Source organism: Schistocerca gregaria, chromosome 7 (assembly GCF_023897955.1).
Source record: "Schistocerca gregaria isolate iqSchGreg1 chromosome 7, iqSchGreg1.2, whole genome shotgun sequence".
NCBI classification, from domain to species: domain Eukaryota; kingdom Metazoa; phylum Arthropoda; class Insecta; order Orthoptera; family Acrididae; genus Schistocerca; species Schistocerca gregaria.
The window spans coordinates 318570683-318589035 of record NC_064926.1 but is presented as its reverse complement, the minus strand read 5'-3'; positions in this window follow the sequence as shown (position 1 = coordinate 318589035).

Below are 18353 nucleotides of genomic sequence, written 5' to 3'. Positions count from 1 at the left end.
TTTTCCGTTAGCAACCAAATCTATAGTTAGTTGTTTTTTGTTTTGTTTCCAAGTAGCTCCATTACAGAATATTTCTTTTTGTTTGTAGCGCATGTTTTATTTTCAGCTTCCACTTACAGAGAAGAAAAACATTATATTTGTGAAAAAGTTGCTAGAATTAGAGATACAAAGATATAATGATGATGATGAAGTCCCACACACATTGGCAGAGCGTAGGGAAACGATGAGGGAGACATGGACTGCTGTACGAGGCAAGGTCCTAGTGGAGATGGTTTTCCATTGCCCTCCTCCGACCGTAATGGGGATGAATGATGATGATGAAGACGAGAGAACAACACCCAGTCTTCTCGAGGCAGGCGAAACTCCCTGACCCCGCCTGAAATCGAACCCAGGACCTCGTGCTCGGGAAGCGAGAACGTTACCGCGAGACCACGAGCTGCGGACAAAAGATATAAAGGTCCTTAAAATTAAATGGTTTGAAAAATAGCTGAAACTGGGGTAGTCGAACGCAAAGTGAAGTGATTTTCGTACCTATATGAATTATTTTATAACTGGTGAACGTGATAAGGAAAAATATTCATTTTTATTAAGTTTTCTAAGTAATTTAATACAAAATATACCTTTTTAAAATGAAATTATGCGAGTTGGACCTAAGAATTGGGTTATAGTAGATCTTTTTGGTAGGTTCTGGCTACTTTAATGAACAAGTGAGTGGAACCAGCGAGTGAGCTAGCTGAGCCAGACCCCACCAAATAGATATAATTCTAGATCATTTTGAATAACCCTGTATTTATTCTAAAGCTGCAAGTTCCCAGATGCAATTAAGATGGAATTCACTTTCTTCCTTTCTTTATCTAACTGTTTCATTTTTTCTATTTCCTTTACTTCTATCCATAGTTGCAATTCCCTTTTTTGCATAAGGAGTAAATTTAGTTAACAAATTTTCGGCAGTTGATGTTTGTCTATTTAGGTAAGCTTGGGTCATAATCTCAAATTATATAAAACTGAACTGGACGAGAATAACTACTTCAGAATCACTAAGGACCTAGTCAATTCTGGTGTCACATATAAATACCAACCCATTGGTTTCCCACAGGTGGTAACGGCAATGCAAGTTTCCGTCAGACGCCGATAGTGCTTGTGTGGAATCCAGTGAACCCAGTGGAGCATGCCCGCTGAGCCACGCTACCAGCAGCTCTACATCATGAGCGCCCTCTGCCACTGAAATATAGTATTAGGATGGTCGGCGGCAGCCACACGGCCCATTCGCAACGATGCGCACCCCAGTCGCTGCAGAGTTACCACCGAGATGGAACCCAACTGCAGCCCTGTCACTGTCGCTCGTGCATTAGTTAAGAGAGGCTCACGCTGGGATGCTCTTGTTGCTATTGCACTAGCTAGACTTCATTGCTGTACGTTCATTTGTAAAGAATCTTCATATGCTTGGAGAAAGCTACAAGTTATATAAAGCTTCTTTTTACTTGTTCACTAATCATTTCAGTACCTGTCCACTTTTCTTAATATGACAGCTGTTGCATTACTCTAGCCCACTTCTCCTCACCATTGTGTACGAAGTAGAACACAACAGTAAAAAATAGATTAAATCAATGAAACGTAAATCTGTGGAATTTTCAGATTAGCTGGTGGTGATAACTGGATCCATTCAATGTTTCTAGACTGAAGTAAGAATTACCGTTTCTATGGCACACCGACAATTGTGAATAGAAATACGTTCATATGAAATATCGAGCTTCTTTTCAGGTGATACAGAACATTTCTTGATTGCAGAAGGTAATACGTTAACCTGGACTCGTTCGTGTAGTATAAGTCAAGACAGTCGTAATTGTTGGTGCGCGCCTAAAATGATGTGATAGAATTATTACTTTTAATGATCAATGAAATCCACTTCAGCTGTATTATTAGTCTATAAGTTTATGGTATTACGACCGGTTTCATATGTTGAACATCTCGTTGCCGACGTTTACTAAAGTATGACATAAATGGTCTTCCTGTCGCAGGTGACGTTAAAGACCAAATTGAAAAATAGTGATGACAAACATAATGATCAATGATCAGTGTTTTTGGCTTTGGTCTTTAACATTACCTACGACGGCCGCACCAATTATATCGTGACTATGCCACAGCTAGGCAACCTGAAGATGTTCAACGAACTAAACCTGTCGCAACACAATAAATATGTAATACAGATTATACATCTGAGGTGGTTTTCGTTAATCGTTAAAATTAATGTCAGCTGTCGAGATCAACATGATCAGAAATCATTATGGTTCTCGTTATGCAAGAGTTCCAAACGTTCAGGGTAACTATTAAGCAGGTGATAGAGGCGCCAAAACTGAATACTTTGACTTATTTCCAACATAAAGAAGGACAGGACCAGCAACTTGGAAAAATAATTTTTATAGTAATTCCGTTACAGTTGCTTTTTATTATGTTGGCGACTAAATTAGAACTACCAAGATCAATTTCAAGTCAGATCTGTTAAAGCAAAGTAGAAAACATTTATAACAACTCATAAAAATGAAATTTACAAAACATAAAAATACAGTTCTTAAAATTTCAGTAGTTGGTCAATGAACTTTAACGTGCTTGTACTAATAGTGCTTTGTTAGTCGACGGTCAAGCCACATGTGGGTAATATATGACACATAGTACAATAAAAAAGCGATGATGGTCATCAGTCGATGCGATATACATGTACAAACAAAAAATAATTACAATTTCAGAGTAACTGGATTATTTATTCAAGGCTAAGAACTTCACAAATTCAGCAAGTCAATAATGCATTGGTCCGCCTCACCTCTGGCCCTCTGGAAGAGATTCTGCTTGTCTTTGACAGAGAGTTGTTGCATGTCTTCTCAGGTATATTGTGCCAAATTCTGTCAAACTGGCGCGTTAGGTTGTCAAAAGACAGAGCTGATTGAGGGCCTTGCCCATACTGCTCCAAACTCTCTCGATTTTGCAGGGATCCGGCGATCTTGCTGGCCAAGCTAGGTTTTGGCAAGCACGAACAGAAGCTGTAGAAAAACTAGCCATGTACGGGCGGGCATTATCTTCCTGAAATGTAATCCTGGGATGGCTTGCCATGAAAGCCAACAGAACGGGCGTAGAATATCGTCGACGTACGACTGTGCTGTGGGGGTGAGGTGGATAACAACCAAAGGAGCCCAGCTATGGAAAGAAATGACACCCCAGACAATCACTCATGGGTCTCAGACCATATGACGGGCGACAATCAGATTAGTATCCCATTGCTGTCCAGGGCGTCTCACCTTCGGCCTGGAATCTCGCTGACTGGAGTACACTTGTCATCATTGATGAGTCTCGCTTCGAATTTAGCACCGAGACCAGCGAGGACGCATCTCGAGAGGCTCCAGACAGCAGTGGGATACTAATCTGATTGTCTCCTGCCATACGGTACGACAACAAGGAGTGATGGTATGGGACGCCATTACTTTTCATAGCAGGACCCCATTAGTTGTCATCCGGGGCACCCTTGCAGCACAGTCGTAAGTCGACGATATTATACACCCCATTTTGTTGCCCTTCATGGCAAGCTCGTGTTGGTGTTGTTGTAGACTTTCGTGCCAGACCGCTGAGTCATTGGGAGAGTCCTTAGAAAATGTAGTCCATCAACAAAGGAGGTGGCTTACAAAACACTCGTTCGAACTATACTTTAGTATTGCTCATCAGTGTGGGATCCGGACCACATCGGGTTGACGGAGGATATAGAGAAGATCCAAAGAAGAGCGGTACGTTTCGTCACAGGGTTATTTGGCAACCATGATAGCGTTACGGAGATGTTTTTGCATACTCAAGTGGCAGACTCTGCAAGAGAGGCGCTCTGGATCGCGGTGTAGCTTGCTCGCCAGGTTTCGAGAGGGTGCGTTTCTGGATGAGGTATCGAATATATTGCTTCCCCCTACTTATACCTCCCGAGGAGATCACGAATGTAAAATTAGAGAGATTCGAGCGCGCACGGAGGCTTTCAGACAGTCGTTCTTCCCGCGAACCATACGTTACTGGAACAGAAAAGGGAGGTAATGACAGTGGCACGTAAAGTGCCCTCCGCCACACACCGTTGGGTGGCTTGCGGAGTCCAAATGTAGATGTAGATGTATCGTTTAGTTGACATGGTTACGGTTGTTTCGTTTCTTCCTGTGTTGTCTGGCGCCACTTGGTTTCGCAAGCGTTGCCTGCTCATTTATGACAGCAGCGGCGGTTATGGATATGTAGTAACTATGTCCCTATCTTTGGGGCGACGTTGTTGTTCTTCCAGGTCGTGTCAGTGTGCAGTTCGGTAGGGGGACTCAGGAGAAGCGAAGTCTGCACAGTACGAGAACATGCCGGGACCGCAGGCGGCGCACATGGACTGCCGGATCGAGGGCCTGTGGTCACGACGGTGCACGACCTCGTCGTAAACCGGATCCTGCAAGCTTTATGTTGAGTGGATTTGGATTCAACTAGAGAAACCTCCATCACTGTGATATTTTGTAATTATCCAGTGATTTGGGTTCGTGTTGGTGCTCGTAGTGTTGCCGAGGCAAAGAACAGCGAGTGGAGTCCTTGGGGAAGGATGATCTGATTAGATTTCCTGGACTTCTAATTACTATTTATTGCGTTCAGTTTGTTACTATTTGTTAAGTTCAACCAGCGGTATTTTGCCTGCTGGTGACCGTTAACACCTCAGTTACCTGCCCTGGGGGTTAGTGTATGCAATGGCAGCATACGTTTCCTCTCCTTGCCGCTGCTGTCCAGTGAGGCGTGTAGTTTTGACAGCTTTCTTGATTGTAAGTTGGTTTGAGATTCTTATACTCTGGTGGAGATTCCTTTCTCGTTCCGGGTGCTCTAAGCACAGTATTCTATGGGCGGAGTCCAGACTGCCGGTTCCGGCTTTGGCGTATTTTTACATCTTTGCATATGATTTAATGGATGTCAGGTAGCCGCAGCAAGATTATCATTAGTCATTCGTTAGACTGCCACTACTCTGAGTTACCATGTTGTGAAGTATATCTTGGCTGCTTAGCTCATCGCTCGCGAAAGCGATGTTTGCCAGACCTAGTCAGGGGTCGATTGCTGATGCATCGTCTGTGACTGGCCCTTGTGTTTTATTATTGTATTTGCTGTTTTATTGTATGTTTCTAAATTTTTGTATAATTGCTATTCTTGGAGTTACAGCAGGGTCAATGGTTGTGCTACCAAGTTTACCATAATTTTTTCTCACCCGTTTGGTGGTCAGTTGCCTGTATTTTTAAATTAACCTTTGCTATTGCATTGCTGTTGTGCCGTATGTTTGTTAAAATTTTTTTTATATTGCTGTTCTTGGCGATAAGGGCCGTCAGCCATAACTGCGGTTACTTGCCTTAAAATTCCATATGGGTTCACATTGGTTTGTTTTTAAAACATTATTTGCTGTGTCTGCTCATTTGGTAAATTGTAACGCACTGAAAGCACTATTAATTACATAGTTGTTTATTTCTTCATTAATAACGTGTGATATCTTTATTTATTGCTGAGTCTGGAACAACAGTTTTAAAATAAATGTGTGTAATTGCAAAAGGGAACCAATAGTAACTGATTGTAACCGATTACCGGGTCTCAACACACAAGTGGTTTTAGATATCGCGATAGGAAATAATCAAGGAGATTCAGGTCAGGTGAGTGACAGGCCATGGAGTACGACTTTCCTTCTAATCCAGCGACCAGAAAATACCTCACTGGTACAGCGCCATCGTATTGTACTTGATGTCTCTGAATAGTACTGAGTAATGAATGTATCCGTCGTTGACTCATATCATGTTCTGATATGGAACAATGTAAATACGATACAACAGACCCACCTTATGGTGAAGTATTTAGACTCGTCCTCTTTGTTTCCTTGCGGGAAATAAAGAATGTGAATGTAAATAAATAGCACAGTACGTGTAAACATGTACGTATGTTAGTTGTAAATGAGCTGGAAATCAGTAATCTTAGACAAATCAGTAGACAAGTACTTCCATATCGCTTTAAACTGGCTATTTCGACCCCAGGTTCCCTACGTCAAATTGTTCAGTGGAGCATTCTCTATTTCCTGTTACATTTTTGATTGGTCTTACGGAAACACCCTGTATAGCGTGCCACAAATCTTACAAGAAAAATAGCAAATGTCAACTTTACACAATTCAATTACATTTTGTTATCACTAACAGTTAATTCGTTAAAATGGACGTTCAATTAACAAAAAATATATTCATATCCTCTTGCATAGACATATAACTGGTGCTGTCCCGTGAAAAATACGCTAGAAGTAAGGATGAGCTATGTCATCTAAATAATGAAGTACATCCATGTTGTACTCATGTTACCCTAAGCTGCCGCCATGTGGCAATATGTCATGTAAATTAACCAGTAACTAAGGCCACTATAAACATAAATTGAAAAACCGTAACAAAATTTTAAAACGGCAGCACATGCCGTGGCAAAGTGATATCCTATACTCCACCGTCATGTAACCAGCTCGAGTCGTGTGCATCAAGAGCACAGCAGACATGTAATGTTCACTCAGAATAATCATTCATGCAGTTAGAAAACTGTAATAAATTGATACATTGCGTGTGCTGTGATGGCACTGCATCATGCCATTGCATCTATTGCTGAACAAGGAACAAAACGGCAGAGCATCGCACGACTCAAAACTCGGTAGCCGCGACGCGCACTAGTGTATAACACGTCACTGAGACGTTACACAGCCGTCAGCTGACCTTATTGCACACAAAGGTGCTACCATGATACTCAGTTATCCAGGTGTGAACCTTACCGTGACAAATACATCAAAATATGTCATTTTGTATTCTAAAATTACAGCTACAGGCACACACCAAGCGCTGTTAACATGCCGGCACATGATATACCATCATAGGTTCGATATACAAACACGTCATGTTGTCAGTGGTGCCATGTAAGTGAGCTAACACCCATAAAATCATTACGGGACAGGGTGCTGACAGCAACATAGAATTATGTCACATTCGTATTCGGTGAACGTTAGTTGACAGACGCCTATGGTTACAGTATCCCAGTGTGACTGATCGACACTGGTAACTTAACAGGAAAATTATAATTTTATCATTTTTTACATAAATGCCTACTGAAAGCATTTGCAGAGCCTACATAAATTTTACAAACACTAATCAGAATGATAAAATTACAATTTCTCTATTATGTTGCCTATGTTGATTCGTGTCACACTACTGAGAAAGACTTTTATATCAAATTTATGAAAGAATCATAAATTATAGTTTTTTTCAATGAAGTGATGAATCTGACAAGTTAAATGAAAGTGCTATTTCAAATTATTTTGGCAAAATAAAAATTTATGAATCGATTTAAAAAAAAGATTTAATTCTGTGTATTTGCAGATTTATTATGTGACCTAGGCTTTGATATTTTTGGCGTTATTTTGCTGTTGCTGCTAATGGTGACGTACCGATTTTTTGCTTGTCATATTTCTGGTTTGCGTTTTGTTTATTAGAAAGAAATATAGTAAAACCTGCAGACGATCATCATTATAACGAAATAACATTTCTGTGTGAATACTGCATTACTTGTTGCAATTAGTGAAATACTTTTGATTTTGAGTGATTCAGTGCAAAAAAATTAATGTTAAAATATTTTTATAACCTCCTACATTTTCAGTTACGTTTCTACTCGTATACTGACCGCTATCATCCACATAAGTTTCAATAATTCTTACGTAATTGTTATTTCAATGCAACATAATAATTTTTGACCTTAAATGTGCCTAAGGCCGTTTTACTTAGTTGGACAAAGACTGATTCAATAAACTTGTTTCGCAATTATCAACAACTTTTTTTAACTTCCAAAAAATTAACCCACATCATTACACACCTTCGTTTCCGAAAATTATTAATGTAATACATTTCTTTACGATTTTACGATTAGTGATGAGTTATTCTATAGTCTGTCGGTATATATTCCTTGGAATTGATGTCTTATTGTGAAGATTGTAGCACATCAGATTATATGTTTCATTAAAACACTCGAAAGTGCAGGTAAGTTGTAAGTGTTGCCAGTGATAGGACTGAAATTATAAGTATCAGTTACACGTGGCCCCATAAATCGACAGGACATAATACAGCGGTGTTTTAAGCCTCTAAAACTTAGAAGTCAACATTTAATTTCAGTTCAGTTGTAGTTCTCTAAAAGTTTATTTTCAAACAGCAGGTGAAAGGAATGTCGCTAGCGGCGGGTTGGTTACTGCAAAAGCAAGCGAAAAGAACAGTAATGTTTAATGTTGAGCAAGCTAGTAACAGAGGGAGAAAAAATCAGGCAATTATTGAGGATGTAAATTGCGTGGCAATGAAACAAGAAAGCACAGATTTGGTTCACGAAAGTTAGGGAGGTACAGCCATAGACTGTACGCATGAGGTGTGCGACGCAATTATGATGTTTCAGTGAACAGTGAAATGGTCAAGATCTAAACCAATCATACAGGGGACTTGGAAAAATAAATAAACAGTAAAGTTGATTCTTTGCACAAATCAATGGGCTGCGAAGAGAATAGTAAAATACATTCTTTAGACAAGTCAGCTAACAGTAAATTGGACTGTAAACTTGGTACCAAAATTGCTTGATTGAACGAATGAATGAGAGAACTGAAAATTAGAATATAGTCTTTGACAGAATGGATGGACAATTAATGACAAGCTTGAGTTATATACTAAGGCTCAAGTAACTGTCTGTCGTAATCTTGAGAAAAAAATTGGATCACGGAATTAAAACGGCTAATGAAACACAAGAAACTGTAAGTAAAAAGTGCTGTATTGAGGTGGATCAGCTCTGTAAGTTTGTTGAAGAGATAGACTGTGCAAATTCAAACAAACACAGAAGATTTTGAAAGAATTAAAAGGTTGGCTACCACCTTGACATTAGAAAAAAAATGGCTCTGAGCACTATGGGACTTAACAGCTGTGGTCATCAGTCCCCTAGAACTTAGAACTACTTAAACCTAACTAACCTAAGGACACCACACACATCCATGCCCGAGGCAGGATTCGAACCTGCGACCGTAGCAGTCGCGCGCTTCCGGACTGACATTTGAAGGGGCGTACCTTAGCCAAGTGGGTACCGAACTACGGAAGTTCGACCTGAAAGGGAAAATCTACCCGCTGACATTTATGAATGCATGTACGAAATTAATTCCTCCAGCACCACCGTACCGACCTGGTAGATAAGAATACGTGAACTGTGTAGTAATGAAGAACTGTGTATTAAAGTAAATACTCCATAATACACAAACATAAGATATTTCAAGAATCTTTCAGAAATGACAAATAACAAGCAATTGCTGATGGTCGGGTTCCAACTGGCGCGGCTAATCACTACACCACACTGAATGCACCATAAAAATCCAATAAATTTGTCCAAGAACCTCCCGTCTCTAGTGTGATTGAATTTTATTATATTGAATTGTCTAATGGTACCATACCACATATATAAAACATAATCGACGAATGTGATTCCCTATTTAATTTTACCACTCAATGAGTGGTTCGGTAAGAAAACTTCCAAACTGTCCACGAAAATTTGAGATAGTACCCACTCACAATTCATCCCAGACTGTTTTTCTGAATGGTGTCTGGTAAAATGTCAACGCTCCCCGTTTTTTCTTGTTTTTTTTTTGTTAACACGATGAAGATATAATTATTCCAATAGCAGGGCGCTCATCTTTACATAAGCAATCATTATTTCAACCGTCTGGCTACGTAGTACAAAAATTTATCCCTTCTTTTACATGTACTCGTATACATAAATCCGTCTTCAGGGGAATTCGGTGCGACATTAAGCCATACCAAGTGACGAACAACAACTATGTTTTACAGGTTAGCGCCATCATTGTCTGACTGGCTTCATAATCATCACGAGAACGTAGCGTCCAGCGATGCTGGTACTTTTATACTCACCCCTACTTTGAGTGCTATTTTCACAGGGAATTTGATGGTAGTGTTAGAATAGTGAATAACGTTTGCGGTGCAGGTAGCCTTTCCCGATCATGCTATTTTTTTTCAAGCAAATGAAAAAAAAAATTGTTTGGAAATAAATAAATAATTTTTTAAGTGCTATTTCAATTTAATAATTTCTAAATCAAAAATTTCGAAATATGTGGCCTCACAAGATGGGTGAGAGGGACGGAGCTGTGACACACAAGTGAGACCACCTGTGACAAAGACAGAGATCAGCTCCAGTCACAATTATAAATAGTATTGGAAAGCCAAGGAATTTGTGGCAAAACTTGACCAAAAGAAAGGATCGGTTGGTAGCAGACGTTCTGAGACATCAAGGCATCATCAGTTTAGTACTGTAGGGAAGTGCAGGTGATAAAAAAAATTGTGGAGGGAGACAAAGAGATGACTACAGTAAGCAGATTCAGAAGGATGTAGGATGCAGTAGTTATTACAAGATGAAGAGGCTCGCACAAGATGGAGTAGCATGGAGAGCTGCATCGAACCAGCCTTCGGACTAAAGACCACAAAACAAAAACAACAGTTTATGGCTGGCCCCTAGTAGGGGGTAAAAATTAAACTGGCATCCACAGACCTGCTCATGCCTCAAGTGCATGCTCTACACATGAAAAAGCTACCAAAAGTTGGTTACAGGTCCAACTTTTTCCAATAGTATGGGCTGATGTCATTGCAGCTTCTCGCCGAAAACGGTCGCTTCCGAATAAGGAGATTTAGACACACGGACGATGTTGTTACCATTAATTCTGACACACTGACCAGCCGTTGTTCCCGTCCCCATCTGAAGTTCGAGATGGATACTGGTAAGACCTTAGTCGTTTCTGCTTAAAATAAGAGCAATCTCTGGAGCAGCTAGAATTCGTACAGCTCACTAGCTCATCGTACCCCGGAAGAGGAAGGACAGGCGCTGGGACACGGACTCGCACCAACGACATAGTGCCTTGGTCGCCATGACCAGGAATCATAAGCAAAGACATAAAAATTCGTGAGTAAAGCAAATAACTGCTTAATAATTAATTCGATGAATTTAAGCAAAATTTAATTGGACACTATACCGAATTATTGTCATGAAGCATGTACAAGGAGAACAGTAAAGATATTTTCTTACAGTTATTCAAGTGTTTATCGAAAATGGAAAAGCTCTAAGCCTTTGAAAATCCAAGTCCTCCTGTTTTTTTACGATCAAAAATATTACACCAATTATTAATATGCGAAAAAAATGAACTGGCTCGAAAATTATGCGTTCTTGAGTGTGGGTTTCGATGAAAAAGCGTATAGTATACCAGCTGAAACACTTATATTCAGATACTGTTGCCGTAAGAGTAACTGCCAACTTGGAACGTATTTTGATACACTGATGCCCTACGGGATAATTTTCTGAGATAATTTTTCAGTTATGCAGAAAGTATTCATTGTTGGGAGCCAGAGTGAATGACAGCAGCCGATGCAGATCCACGAGATGAAGCCTTCCGTGGCTACGCTGCACCATTTGACCAGGGCCGTGGCCGCGTCACCGGCACTCACGTGTGCCCCACATTGACGCGTTTTTATTGAAAGGTCATCTCTGAAATACTCAAAAATCTAAAATAAATCGTTGTTTTGGCCTTGCTGAAGCGGCTTTCTCCAGGACAAAGACTAACTGAGGAGTGCGTGCTTCAGTATGCCGCTTTTCTTTATTGTTATTTTATTCACTTAGCAACGTAGGAGCCGGGGGTGGGTTGCCAGCTGTACAATATCCCGCTCATTTACAGAAAGTAAATGGAGACAGTAAAAGTTATACTTACGGATGCAAAATTTAAGAAAAAACAAGAAATCTAATTGGAGATAATAAAAATAAACAGCGTTATTTTTTGTTTAAAGTTTAAAAAGGATCTAAATACTGACAGGTAAAGCTAAAAAGACAAAATTGACGTTTGAAAACTTTAAAAAGGACGGCAACCATTATTTAAAAGAAGCACAGCACTTTCATTATAAACCTGAAGGACCTGCGCTGGATGAAGTTGTGTAGGGATTAACTGTTGTGTGGTTGTGGGTGTTAATTTACAAGCTGCTGGGTGGTATCTGTAGGAGCAGGGTAGATGGATTGGGTGAAAATTTGGAAAGACAGAAAAAAGGGTGAGTTTGGTAGACGAGCAGCGCCGATATATCAGGAGAGGAAGGGGATGGAGTAAAATGAAGAGGGAGGAGAGAGTGGAGTCCTGATGTGGAGTACAAAAAGATGAGAAAAGCATAGCTGGTAGGGTGGGTAAATATCAGAGCTTTCATTGTATGGGAGAGGCAGGAGGTTGAAGCTTCGTTGGGATATGATATGGACTGTGTGATTGTGTAGAAATGGTGAGACGTGTTTACAAAGGTGCTGCAGCATACCGGGATGGCGATCAGAGGGAAACAATGGGGTTATTAGAATCGAGTTTTGTGGGCAGTATAGGAAATGCGGAGGTATTAGATGTGATTGAGGAGAGTTGGGAATTCAATAAGATGGCAGAGGATCCACGCGTAAGCGTATCTGCTGTTACTGAATGCACGGCAGCAGCGATCCGGTTCCGCAGAATGCTTAGCAGAGTCGAGACGTAAACAGCTTCCATCACATAAGCTGCCGCCTTCTGAAACCATCACTGCCAGCCTGCCAAAAACTTTGAAACTTCCTCTTTCCATTGGTATAAAGTTTGTTCATTTTGGATTACTTGAATACATACGAATGTTTGAAAATGGGTCCATCGTTTAGAATGAGTTGTAGACACTTGTGAGAAGCAACACTTGTGGGAAACTGGAAAGTGGCGATACTTGTGAGAAATCCGTGATACTGAGGGACCGGCACAGGGTGTGTCCCAAATGCTGCGCCACCACCTGCTCGGCCACTATCTGCCGCCGCTTGATGTGACTGAGTGATCGGCTTGTGCCGGCCCGGGCAGCTGCCGAGGGACATTCACACTCCTCCAGTGCAGTCAGCTTACATTATTTCAGATTTTGTTTGGACAAGGAAGAGTGGCCTTAGTCAAATTAGAAATCGGAGCTGATTTTGCCCCCACGATATCATGTCAACCATTAGTTGCAACACAGTTATGCGTAAGACCTTTTTCATTGAAATTTTTGTTCTGATTAATCTTACATATTTCGCTCAACCTCATACTTAACTACGTATTTTACAGAAACTATAGAAACCGAAAATGTTTTCCATCTTTCAACCTCTCACCCAAAATTTGATATTATAGGAGTGGCAACCTTTTACTATATATTAAGAGGAGCTAACTAAAGAACGTGGTTCTCAGTAGAAACTTTTTTCTTTAATTATTTCGAAATAAACCACAATTTTACCGTACCTCGCAGGGAAGTGTACTGAGGTCTAATGTGAGTCCTTATAGTAAGTAGCGTTAAGGAATGCAATTTATGTATTGAAACAAGATGTATTTATCGTCCACTCAAACAGACATTGTTTCTAAAATTCTCTACACAAAAATGCTGATTGTGATTGTTAGAAAAACTATGATTTTTCAAACTTCATTAGTGAATCTTTTACAATTTGCAAGAGACATTTAGCCGACTTTCATCCCCCGTTATATTTATTTACAATATTTACAGGATGATTATTTCTTTAGAATTTTTACAATTGCGTGAAGGGTGTGAACTGAACCCCTTTTCAATATTTACAAGTGTTGCCGTAGCTTCAGCCATTACCTTTTTATTGTAATTTCTGTGCATAGGCCACGCAAGTAAGAAATGATTTTATGTTGCCGTCAACTTGGAGTTTTGTAAGGGCCTTAGAAACTATCTCATTGTCTTAATTGCGGACTTCTTTCTTATTTTCCCACCAAGATTTAAAACTGGTCTCTCAAATTGGTGCCCATGATATTCTGCGTCCTCTCTGAGAATTTTTACTAAGGAGCAAAATTTTGGATGAACCTAAAAATTAATGTATTTGTCCTCCGATTCCATCCTTCTGAAACATTGTTGGTGCGGTGATGCCTTCCTGCGGAGTTCCATATATCCCTTGGCATGTCTTCATTATCCAGCCATTGTTCAACAAAATAGTCGTAAAAATCCTGCAGTTTTTCATCATCTGGCATGCTCTCCTGAATGCATAGTCACCCATCATCTAACATGTCCAGAGGAATGTGAGCCAAAGCGGAACACAATATTATGTGAAAACGAATTTCTTCGTTTTCCTTATAGGCAGCAACAAGGCCACATTTCTGCAGTTGCCTCCAAAAGCACAGATTGAAATTGTAGTTTCAGCCATTAATCTTTCCATCAGGAAACAAATGTGTTAGTGATTGGATGATTGGAGCTTCAAAATCCATCATGATAGCTGTAGGATTCCAGCCAGGTACGTTGCTCTTACCAGCTGTGAAAAAGCGATCGTACGTTTCACGCTTTTTATTGGGTAGGAAGGCGCACACGGTTGGAACTGTGTTTGTTTCCTCCTCAGAACTACAAATATCGGCATGAACAGTAAATAACTGTCCAAACTGCTTGCTGGAGGTTTTGAACGTTCCATAGACAAAGAACGAATTGAGGTCTGTCAAACAGGATTTTCCCCTTTCGCTGGCGATCACCAATATCCTATCATATGGTCCTCTGTCGTCATCTGCAAGTAAAAATTTGCTCCCATCATTCATTAGCAAATGATGTTCTTGCAGAAATATTCCTGCAGCATCGGTCGGATCTTGTGTAGATGCCATGCTTTTTTGCCTGATGCGTTGCAGCGATCGTTTTGCACTCCTGTGTGACGGCAGTGATGTGACGATGTCGTATCCTTGATTGAACAGCGGCCCTACTTCTTCGGCGTAAACATAAGAAATTGAAGTGTCCGTTTCTTTTGCAGTCCTTTTGGCGTTTGCCACGTGTTTTCACACTTCATTGGCCTCGAAGTCCGGAATACATGTATGGCTGCCTTCGCCTAAAACTAAGTTGTTTCTAGTAGATAGTCTTCCTTTGCACTTCTTGTTTACGTTTACACACCGACAATAAGTGTACCTTCATTGTTGGCATATTCCACTATATAATGGTAAACGTTATAAATCACTAGAGGCTTCCCTTTCGTTGTCGTGGTGAATTCCATCTTTACAACAGGGTACTGAACCGCGGTGCGCTACCTGTTTGGTGTCCACAGCTGTACTGAACTGCTGTGCGCTTCTTGTTTGGTGACCCTGTTCGGCCGGGTCTCCTCACAAATATCGCTCCTCACAACTGTCTCACCCCCGTTTAGAATAACTCTGTGACATTGGAACATGAGGGAGGGATATGTGTGTTAAAGGATTTGCTGCTACCTGGTAATCCGCTACGAATTAGCGAGAAGCTTCTGGAAGGTGGGGTTTTCCTGCTGCTAACTGCGGCGAAGCGACGTCAGTTGTGCGTGCAGCGTTTGTTTAGCTGGTCGCGGCACTGTCAGGGGAGGCCGCTGCCCTGCAATCACACGGGGCCCGTCGTATCGTGATTGCTGTCAGCCGGGGAGCCGGAAGCCTGTAGCAGTCTTCCTGTCGATATTGACAGACCGCTTCATGATTCAGTTGCCTCTCTTATTTTGCGTGTGCGCTTCCACGGCTGTCTTGTAGATATCCATACTTAAGAGACTGAACACAATGGCAATGGTGCTCCGGTAGTGCGGATCTGTTGTGCTGCCAGAACTGAACATAGGGTTCAGGTTTTGTTACGCAGATGCCAAAAGCCTATCTAGTTTCCCCAACGTAGGCGACACAGCACTTACACTCTATCTCGTATACTCCTTTACCGTGGAAGCTTGTATGCATCTTAGAGGACCCTACCAAATCCAGGATGCTGGGGCCACTCCGGAAAACTGGTTTGATTTTTGCTCGGCAAATCACCTTGCATTTTTTATTAGTGACGAAGGAAAATAAGAGCACGACTGGGAGCTGTTCTTTTATTTCTTTTTCTGTGTCTGCCCTTATGCTGAACTTATGGACCGCGATTATTCGTCATGTACAATTTTGTCCAAATTTATGGTATATGCATGGCTTGGCCAGAAATGGAAATGAAGGAAGTGGAGCTCCAGATAGACAAACATTTACAAAAAGCAGTGTCGGGCGAGCCAAAAGCCTATTGATTAGCAAAGCCCCACGCAGCGGTTAGAGCCACGTAAAGCGTACGAAACGTTAAATGGAGGGTCGTGAGGTCGAGTGTCTATGCGGAAACGTTTTTATTCTGTTTTATTTTTAGTTTCTGCGTTCCTTGCTCTGTAAATAAACCGAAATGATTCTCAGTATGTTGAATTTATTCATACTTTCATGAAAGGTATGAAAATGAAAGCTGAACGAAAATTTGGGATTGCAAATAAATTTCCGGGAACAGATCGTAAGGCGCACACGAGAACTTCGTATATAAAATTAGATAAATCTGTTATTTTGCTCTTGATGATTTACACGTTAGGGGGTATATTCATCGTAAAAACGCAGTAAGCGGTAATTTTCTTGTCATATTGTACACGTTATGAAGCCGCACTTTTACAATTACATCGTGATTTTAAAATTTCTGTACATAAACAGGCTTGGTTTACATTCATAAAAGTTTCTGTAAATTCACAGCGTAGCAGCAAAACACGCGCAACGCATCATTTCACAAAACATAGCCAATGGAACACATTTTGATGCAGTTTTCTCGGGTTGTGATTTCTTTTTCTCTCTCGATGACATCAGAGCCGTTTCGAAGCTTTTTGTCAAACAGTTTGCCTGCCAATAAAAATAGACATCGCAGAGGGGCTCACCAGCGGGTCCACTTTGGTGGGTGGGGAATCAGTTTAATACGGCATCACGACAGTCGTCCATCTTGAAAAATCTCGTCGTATGACTGTGAATTTGTCTCCTGCATTTAACGGTTCGTCACATAATTCAAATAATATCTCTACAGGTTTTCCAGATTTTGATAAAAGAATGGCAACGTTCCTATATTTTGCCAACTCTTCGTTTGACTTTTATTTTCATGCATTTTATGATAATACGAATATTAATGAATACAATGTATTAAGCATTATTTAGGTTTATTTGCAGTGTAAATAACATAAAAACCGAAAATAAAAAAATGAAAACACTTTTACGCATAGCCACGCGACATCAAGACCGATGATGGCAGAGGGGCTCGCACATGAGGAATGTCATGGGAGCTGGTAGGCTCTTGTGTGGAGTTGAAGTCCTCATCCTCAAACAGCGGCGATTCAATAGAGAAGGTATAGCTCTTCGTGGAACCGGGTAGTGAGTATACATTTAGGGTGTGGATGCCGAACAGTCTGAGAGAAATACCTCTGGCATTAGGAAGGTAGACTATAACTTCACTGGGGAGACATGCGCGGAGAGGACGGCCACTTATCGACACATGGATGAAGATTCATGGCTCGCAAGCAAGTTTCGCATACTTTACGATGCACTCGTCTAGCCTCCTCGACCTTATCTATCTCCAACGTTCCCTTGCTGGCGATAATCCACTTGCCGAAGTTTGGCCTCTGGCTTTCTCCATCAATGAGGCCTGCATCTGTAGTGTCGACCTCGTGCATCAATTTGTGTGGTGTAGTCGTGGCCTGTGGAAATTATATGTTTCCCACCTGGCAGTCCCTGACTGCTAACGTATCGTTGAGGACGCATGGGACCTCTTTCATCGACGTTGCCTCTCCTAAACATCTATCCTAGCCTGGGGACTATCCTTTGCCAAACCGACTCTATGCAGGGTACTGATTGGATACGGCAAGCACAACAAGGCTTGCATGCGAGCACCATGGACTTTCGTTACGCAATCCTATGTGACTGCATCTCGATGACATTCTCTCCCATCCGTTAGGTGACAGTGCGCCATGCTAAGCACAGATCACTTCACTCAAACATTGACGCTTGGGAGGGCCCTTGTCAGGTCTCGCACTCATGTCCATATGACTCAAAAAACGCCATCGATGTACCATCTCCTCGCAGAACGCCGGCATTGTCGTCAAGCTCTCACACGCAGCTTCACAGATGCAGAAGGCTGAGGAAGTTGTAGCACTCACCGTAAACACCGTAATGCAGAACGTGGCTCAAGAACTTTAGAAAGATGTGACCATGGATGAAGTCCTAGACGTTACCAAGGCAGGAGCCTCCAATAAGTTCCCTGCACCTGACGGTCTCCCCCCTCGAATTTTACAAGTGTTTTAGCTATACGTTGGTACCTACTTGGACGTCCCTCTGTCGTGAACTGATGTGGCCAATAATGACAATACGAGCCACATTCCTTGATGGGTCATTATCCCAGTCCCCAAATTGCATAGGCGATTCCGCATCTGTGATTACCGGCTCAGCACTCTACTCAACAACGACATGAAAATTTTCACCCATTTGT